This window comes from Eriocheir sinensis, chromosome 51, assembly GCF_024679095.1.
Source record: "Eriocheir sinensis breed Jianghai 21 chromosome 51, ASM2467909v1, whole genome shotgun sequence".
NCBI classification, from domain to species: Eukaryota; Metazoa; Arthropoda; class Malacostraca; order Decapoda; family Varunidae; genus Eriocheir; species Eriocheir sinensis.
Genome location: NC_066559.1, coordinates 1,793,006 through 1,802,305, shown reverse-complemented (window position 1 = coordinate 1,802,305; position 9,300 = coordinate 1,793,006). Strand labels below are relative to the sequence as shown.

Sequence of the window (9,300 nt, the reverse complement as noted above, 5' to 3'; positions counted from 1 at the left end):
GAATTATCGTATCACTTTGTTTTCTTCGCTGATTGTCGATATTTTTTTTCTTGTTTTGTTTTTTTCCTTCTTTAGTTACTCTGCGATTTTTTTTCACTTAAGTTTACGGCGTCGTGGATGTACCTTGCAGAGTATCACGTCAAGATTTCTCGCTCGGATGTTTCTCTCGTTCTCTCGGGGAAGCAAATTCACGTTTCACTTATTGACTTGCGAATCACACGTGCTGGGTATCTCTGTGACCGACGGGTCTTTCCTCTCTGCGTGTTGCCGCCCCTCCTCCGCCCGCCACGCCCTCCGCTCGCCCTGGGACACGCATCAGCCGAGCAGCGTGGTGGGCGTGGGCGAGTGCGTGCGAGAGGCGTGAGAGCGAGGGTGAGCGAGGGCGTGAGAGGAGCTGGGTTGCGCGTCCTTCCCCGAGCCCCGCTGCTGACACACTGACTGCCTGCCGCCTGCTGCTGGGCCTGGTAGCTGGCCTCTTCCTCCTCCCTCCACTGCCGCCTCCTGTGCCACGCCAAAGCCACCACCACCACCACCACCTTTACTACTACTACTACTACTACTACTACTTCCACCACCACTAATAATAATAATAATAATAATAATAATAATAATAATACCATTGCCGCTGTTACTAATTTAATACTAATAATACCTCCATTATCACCACTATTTCTTTTCATCCCCTTTCTCCTCCTCCCTCCTCCTCCTTCTCCTCTTCCTTATCATCACCATCATCATCATCATCATCATCATCATTACCAGCGTCATAATCATCAATATCATCGTTTCTTCCTTGATTATCTTCCTGATTATTTCAACTTCCTCATTTTTTATCTTCATTTCTGATTCCTGTTCAAATCCTTCTATTATTTTTCCTTGTTTTTTTTTCTTCTTTCCCTTCTGCCTTTTCTTAATTTCCTTCTTGTTCTTCGCCCCGTTCTTCGCCTTCTTTTCGCCTTGGTTAATATTAATGTCACGAGGTCCATGCTCACCTCGGGATTGCATCTGAGGCCACCTACCTGTTCTTGGTAACACAAACACTGCGATGCAACACTCTTACTATTAGGTCCGTCCAGCCGCAGTCCTGTGTGTGTGTGTGTGTGTGTGTGTGCGTGTGCGTGTGTATGTGTGTGTGTGTGTGTGTGTGTGTGTGTGTGTGTGTGTGTGTGTGTATTAATGCATGAATTTATGTATTTATGTATGTATGCATATATTTTTATTTACACTTTTCACATATCCATTAATTCTATTTTGGAATAGTTTCATAGAACCTGTGACATTTTCTAATCTAAAGGAAATGTATATCGAAACATTTGATAACACTTTAATTTTAATATCTATTTCTTTTAACCCGTCCGCTGCGATTGGCACGGATTTTACCTTTACTGGTAGCCTGGTAGCATATACTCCCAGGTCTTTCTCTGCCTCTGTGGTGGATAGTGGAGTGTTTCCCATGTGGTATTGGGATGCTGGATTTCCCCTCTCAAGATGCATGACTTTACATTTTTCTTCATTGATTTGTAGCAGCCACTTGTTGTTCCATTCCTGTAGCTTGGTGATGTCTTCTTGTTGGAAATCCGCAGTCAAGGGGTTAACGTTTACCTTCATGTCTGACTCCCTATGCTCGGTTAGCTCGTTGAACACGTGTCCGCTCACCCGAGGCCGTGGCTGCGGGTGTTCACCGTGGCAATCTTCCGTGACTCAGCAGCCATCGCGGGCCCGGGGTTCCACTTAGCCGGAGTAGCAATCAAATTAGAGATAATGGCCGCCGCGCTGGTGATCCTCGGCCGCTTTTCCGCGGATGAAAATAGTCCCTCATCAGCTGCTCCTTGTCGGCGGAATCATTGTCTGGACAGTTAAGTCCACCAATCACGCATAGAAAGAAGCAGCAGCAGCAGACAACAGCGACAGTAACAGGAACAGTAGCCGCCACAACTGTTACTCCTATTTATAATACTATTACCAACATAATAATAATAATAATAATAATAACTATATCTTGTTTAGATTCCTGGCGGCTGATTGGCTGCACCGCACTCCACAACACTCAGAATGCAGATAAAGCTCCACGTATTGAAAACACAGGGTTATTTATAGCAACATGTCACTTGCCGCAACCATCACGGTGCGCGCGACACTCATTTTTTTTAACATAAGCACGCAGCGTGTCGCGCGAGCAGTGATGGCTGCGGCGAGTGACATGTTGCTATAAATAACTATGTGTTTTCAATACGTGGAGCTTTATCTGCATTCTGATCACACTATCGTGTTCACGAGAGATTTTCCTACGTAATGTAATAATATATTTCTGCAGTCAATGAACAACTGTTGAAAACAGTGAGCATAAGTAAAACATCTTATAAACATTTTTTTTAACATCTTCACGGTTCAACTCATCGTAATACCATTTTCTTATTTGTTTTGTCGAGTTTTTAAAACACATCTTGATCCTACAGTCACTGCTGAGTCTGATGGTGTCAACCAAAACTGGCTATCTCGTATATGAGGTGAGCTATGGCATATAATAAAGAAACATGTCTCACTCAAGCATGCAAGATGTGGTCCGACATGAGTGTCTGCGAGAGAGCGGAGCAGCCAATCAGCTGCAAGCTTACCAACCTGCCTAGGCGCCAGGAATCTAGCTTAAGTGAACTTACTATAACAATAACAATACCAAGAACCAATTACCGCGGGAGACGGGCCAATGTGAAATCCGGATTGGCCACAGTTTTCCTTCCCCAGGTTTCCCCAGGTACCCATTTATCGACCAGCCCGAAGGGGGGAGATGAACAGCTGGGTGAGCTGCACGCCGACTGTCCGGGCCGGAGTCGTAGCCAGGCTTTCTAATCACAACTCCACGGAGGCGAAATACGAAAGGAGGAGTAAAAAAGAAGACGAAGCAAAAGAGGAAAGAAGAAAGAGAATTATATTAATACAACGACTGCAGCAACAGCGACAACAAAAACTAATAATATTGACATCTGCAACAATATCGGCAACAACAATAAATAAAACAGCAACATTAAATAACGACAAGAACTGCAGCGCCTATAAAACACCAAAAACGATAATATAAGCAATAACGATGGAAACATTTTCAGAAAGGCATATTTTAGCAATTCCCACGAACCACTTTTTTTCCGGTTTAATAATGAGACACATATAGACAGAAGCAAAAGTCCATATTGATAAAAGAAAAAAAATAATCCTTTGCCGGAATTTCCCAGCGAAGACGCGTGACGTGAAGTGAAGTGACGTTGTATCGTTTTTATATTTTATTAGATTTTACGATCAAAATTCTTTAAACCTCAATTCTAAGATTTTTTTCTTTGCGGTGATAAAGATAGATACAATGAGAGAGAGAGAGAGAGAGAGAGAGAGAGAGAGAGAGAGAGAGAGAGAGAGAGAGAGAGAGAGAGAGAGAGAGAGAGAGAGAGAGAGAGAGAGTTCGTGTCTTCCATTCTTCTTTTCTCTCCTTCTTTCCTTTCTTTCCCTGACTCTCTCGACCTGACAAACTCACCTGCCGTCATCGATTATTGAGAAAAGGAATAAGAAAAAGTGAGTACCAATGCCTGTGGTGGCGGCGGCGGCGGTGATGGTGCTGCTGGTTATGGTGATGGGGAGACATGGTGGTGTTGGTTATGGTAGTGGTGATGGTTATGGTAGCGTTGGTGATGGTGATTTAAACGCTAATGGTGACGGCGGGAGAGTTAATGATCTTGATGATGATGCAATAATGGGGAATGTGGTGAAGGTGATGGAGCCATTTAAGGTGATGATGGTGTTGGTGGTAGTGGTGGTGTCAACGATCATGATGGAAGGCTTTGGTGATGGTGATGATCGTGATATGGGTGGTGGTGATGGTGAGGGTAATGGATATGAAGGGAGGTGATAGTGATGTTGATAATGATAATGATGATGATGATGATGATGATTTAGTTTAGGTCTGCATCATGGTCCCAGTAAAGAAAATATAGAAAATAACGAGTGGCAGAAGTAAAAATCTACAGAAATAGGTGACCCCCCCCCCACACACACACACATACTGCTAAAACTTTACGGTTCTGGTTTCTCCCATTTCACTACCACTCAAAATTGATATCCGTCCGTTTCATTTGCGCAAACTTTTCTCGCTCGAATTCTGTATTTTTTTTTTTTTCTTTCTTACTTATATATCGCTCGTGATCTGTTTTGAAGCCTCTTGTTGATACTGAGAGTTTTGTGCTCCATGCTGTCTGGTGTATATAGTATGGATTCGCTGTGTATGTTGTGTGTGTGTGTGTGTGTGTGTGTGTGTGTGTGTATATATATCTATATATCTATATATATATATATATATATATATATATATATATATATATATATATGCATACATGCATTTGCACATACATGGGTACACACATATACAGACAAACATATATACATCGTGCATACATACGCACACACAGATGTACAAACAATCAGTCCGAAATACAGATATACACAAATAAATATATTCATTCAGATTGGTGGCGATCGATCGATAGATAGATAGTGACATAAATAAATAGATAGGTTGAGTAGGTGGATAGATAAATTTGTCTTAATACCTGTTTGATCAGTTGATTACTTCAGTCACAGATGGGTGTATCTCGTCACTCACTTAAGCCCGTCATCAGCCCGCGCTCATCGTCACCCTCTGTGCCTTCTTTCTGACGTGATGAAAGTAAGTAAATAATGAAAATAGACATTCGTATGACTTTAATTCCATTTGGATTTTCATTAGTGAGTTGTCTTCGTAATGCCACACACAAAATATTTTTACTGCGGTATTTGATTAGAAAAAAAACATACCGATAGTCTGTATAGCGGGAGAGCGGCCAAGAGAACCCGAGCCAAGAATAAAACTCGTATTCATCGTCACGGGTTGAGTGTGGAGACCTTCAAGATGCGTTGCTGATTGTATCGCATCAAAGTTGCACCAAACGTTGCTCAGAAAGGTAGAACAGACAGTGTGGAAACGAATAGAATGTAGGAACTGAAGCTACCTCTTGTGTTTAAATTTGCCTCTCTCTCTCTCTCTCTCTCTCTCTCTCTCTCTCTCTCTCTCTCTCTCTCTCACACACACACACACACACACACACACACACACACACACACACAGACACACACACACACACACACTGTATAGTTCCAGAAATGTGTCACCAGTGTGCTCCTAGTGTGTTTAGTGATGAAAAAATGGAAGTCATAATATTCTGTTACCTGTATATTATTGCAGTTGTTCCAAATACTCAAAGTTTATCTAGAACAGTATGGATTTCCTTGCACGCATCACTGATTCACACATGCTTTACTCATTTGTTATACCTACATACATACCTACATTCAGACAGACGCAGCTAGGCAAACAGACAGACACTATTAACTTTTTTGTATGCGCCGTTTGACTGAGTGATTGGCAAATTTGCATTCATTTCCGTTTTTTCTTCCGCCGTCACATGAAGAGTTAGTGTCATTTCATATTTTTTACTGAACATTTAATTTCTCTCTTACATAATCCCCAACGCCTGTCTTTAGCTATAAAACTAAAACGGATTTTTATTACACTATCTTGACGACAAAAGGCTGTTTGATTTACTTATTCAAGTATTGCGAATGAAGGAAAAAGAGTAAGATTCCTTGAGAGTGACGGTGCTGCCAAAAACGTGAGTCAGCTGCTCGGGAAGACGGTAGAGTCTGGGAGATGGGTGGCGTGGAGGACAGACAGGAAAGAGGCGTGGCAGGAGCAAGACGTTTCGTGGAAGCTAAAGAATCGGACATCAAGTAGAGCTGCTGGTGATTGAAGCCGATGATAGCTGTCACTAGAGAGATTCCCCTGACCTGAATGAGTCTGGGAGAAAGAGTATCAGGAGAAGGGGACGTTTGGAAGCCAGAGAACGAAGGGGTACGGAGTGGTGGTGCTGGTGGAAGAAGTGAGAGGTTGGAGACAGCTGGAATGCGTGTATACTCCCATGGATTTTAGCAGAAGCTGTATGTTGTAAAAAGAGATGGTAGTAGAACGGAGAAAGCAAATTATTTGGAGCTCCAGTGAAGATGATATACATTAAAATATCAATCAGAGAGCGAGATGAACCTAAAATGACCAGGAAAGAAGAGGTAGGCTGTCCTTGTTGCTGCGGGGCATATGCAAGTAAGTGATGAGACGAGAGAGAGAGAGAGAGAGAGAGAGAGAGAGAGAGAGAGAGAGAGAGAGAGAGAGAGAGAGAGAGAGAGAGAGAGAGAGAGAGAGAGAGAGAGAGAGAGAGAGAGAGAGAGAGAGAGAGATTAGAACTGCAGTGCATATGAAAGGGATGTGATGTGAAAGTAAGAGCCAAATAGAACTGACGGACATAAAAGTAAGAAAAATCCTATGCATCAACAGAAATGCTTTTGAAAATGTCTTTTTGCAATTTTTCCAATACACGTTTATTGACGAACATAGCTCGCCCAGCGCCGTGTTTGTAAGGTTCAGCAATCTTTTCTTTGTTGATATATATATATATATATATATATATATATATATATATATATATATATATATATATATATATATATATATATATATATATATATATATATATATATATATATATATTGTGTGGGTGGGTGTATTTTTTCATTAATTCTGTTGCAGAAGAATTGAAGTTCTGCTCATGTTGGTTTGTCTTCAGTTTTGATGTTGTCATTTTATGCAACAGCTGGACAGGATTGCTTTCACTACCGTACATGCTGAGAAAGCTATTGGGAAGTTTTCATCCAGGTTTCTACCCACTATCAAACACTGATAACAACACTTAACATTTTTGGGCTAACTGCATGCTTCCCCCCCTCCCGCGGCCGGTCTGCACACAACTTTCTATCAAGCTCATCCGTATACTGTCCAAACCCCTTATACAAGAGTTAACCAGCATCTTCATTCTTTCATCCCCTTCACTGGTAAACTCTGCAACAGCCTTCCTTGGTCTGTATTTCCGCCTGCCTATGTTTGACCACTTTCAAGAATAGTGTATCAAGACACCTCTCCATCCGAAATTGACCTCTCTGTTGGCCACTCTATACTTTTCGTTTTGCGGGAGCAACAGTTAGCGGGCTTTTTTTCCACATTTTCATTTTGTTGCCCGTGAGTTGCTTTCTGTGCTGTAAAAAATAAATCCTCAGCAGAGGAAGACATAGTATTCTTCGAATGGATTGAAAAGTGAACATTTGGAAAAGATACGGAAAGTTAAATGTAATCACCTAAATGTGTCATATTGGAGGACGTGGTGTTTCAGCTCCACAGGTTCGTCGGGGAAGAAGGTCAAGACTTCTGAAAAATCGCATATTGATAAATACCACTTAATTTTGCCTTGTTTCTAACACCACTTGCACATCACTTTACCTCCCCCTCCCTCTTTCTCTTCTGCACATACGGCCCTTTCCTCATACTTTATTCAAATTCATGCACTTACTCCTCTGTGCACCAATGAACATACCTTTACTTCAATTTTTCTCGGCATTTCTACAGACCCGTTCCCAACCAACACCCGCTCCAGCCACCACCAGAACTGCACCAGTCACTCGCCCATTCTCGCACATCAAAGCCATGGGGGTGGAGCAGGCATTGGGGGAATTTCTGGTCAGGGGGGACGGGGAGGGGGCGGAGGGGGTTGTAGGCCTCTGGATCGGCCGCTGCTAGGGATGCTACTCGGCGTGGGATGAAAGGCAGGCGGCGTGGTTTCATCTCCTGCCCGGGATGCTCTTTTAGCTGCCTTGTTTTTGTTCCAGGGTGAGGGAGGCTGTTGTTGTTGAAGTGCGTGTGTGTGTGTGGCGAGAAGGGGGTGAGTGTGTGTGTGTGTGTGTGTGTGTGTGTGTGTGTGTGTGTGTGTGTGTGTATATATATATATATATATATATATATATATATATATATATATATATATATATATATACACACACACACACACACACATAAACCATAAAAGGCCGCTAGTAACAAAACACCAGGGGGGACATATCAGGCCTTTGGTGTGAGGCGCCGCGGAATGGGTGTTTGTCGTCCCCGCGGGCAGCAGCGTCGAGACAAGTGTGCCTGTCCCTCCTGCACGACACTCGCCGCCACGGTCGCTCGCGAGATAAACTAAAGGCGGAATGGAGGGGAAAAAAACTTATCCTTGCTCACCATTCCCATACCAGCAGGCTTAAGCTTTTGCATATAACGAGCCAATCTATTTTCCACTTCTTGAAGCGACACAATACACTCTTGTCTTTCCATATCCTTTAAACCAATTAATCTTGTATATTTTTTGAGGGGGTGGGCCCTTGAGCTGCCTGCATTACTCTGGATGTAAAATATGAAGTAGTTTTTAGTTAACCATTACAAATAGTGTGTTGAGGTTAGTTCTACATCTGGATATATATTTTTTTTTCAGAAATGTATTATTTTATTTTATTTTCACAGTTGACCCACTTTCACGGGGGATGAAATAAGATCTTTTTTTTCCTCCACGGAATCAGCCTCGGTCAGCATGGGCGTGGCCGGAAATATATCAGAGGAATAGGAGGAGGAGAAGGAGGCGTTGGCGCTGTGACGGGCTGGGGGAGAGCGAAGACGAACAAGGAATAAGAAGACGAGGATCAGGATCAGCAGAAGAGTGAGAGAGAGGACGAGAAAAAGAGCGGGTGGGTAGGAAGTCCCGCTCCGAGACCTCAGACCTCACAAGGAGTGGTGAAGTAAATGAGAGAATTATAGAAGCCATAAAGAGTTTTCTGGAAAAGATGTGTGTAAGAAATAAGGAATAAGATGTTGATGGATACTGATTGTCTTTTTTTTTATTTTTACTCGCCAACGGGTCACCTGCAGCTAGAGCAAGAGCGCCGATACAAAGGCCTGGCTGGGGAGAAATCTCAAGCCCCCTGTGACATCAAGATCAAGGCTTGTCATCTCCCCCCCCCCAAACAAAAAAGACAACAACGGCACCATCAACCGACATCGACTATTACACCAACGACAACGGTAACAGGAAAACAAGGTACGTTAATTCATACTTTCGCCTCTCTCTCGATCTATCTACCTATATCTACCTATTTATCTCTTTATCTTTTTTTTTTACAGCAGAGGAGACAGTTCAAGGGCGTGAAAAAAATACAATTATGAAAAAAAAAAGCCCGCTACTTACAGCTCCTGAATATCTATCTATCTATCTATCTATCTATCTGTCTGTCTTTCTATTTATCTCCCTCTCAAAATCGCCATTTCACCGGGAGTCTGTCAAAGATCATCATAATTATACTAGAGTTGCT

At 42.6% G+C, this 9,300-nt stretch overlaps 1 long non-coding RNA gene across 1 annotated transcript in view; it reads left to right on the top strand.

The window, feature by feature from the left end:
• The window catches only part of LOC126982515 (uncharacterized), a 154,752-nt gene extending 145,758 nt beyond the window's left edge, over positions 1 to 8,994 (top strand). The window contains exons 5-6 of the long non-coding RNA XR_007735207.1: positions 8,515 to 8,679; positions 8,861 to 8,994. This is a non-coding gene — a long non-coding RNA (uncharacterized LOC126982515). The remainder of the gene's footprint in view (positions 1 to 8,514; positions 8,680 to 8,860) is intronic.
• The last annotated feature ends 306 nt before the right edge of the window (positions 8,995 to 9,300 follow it).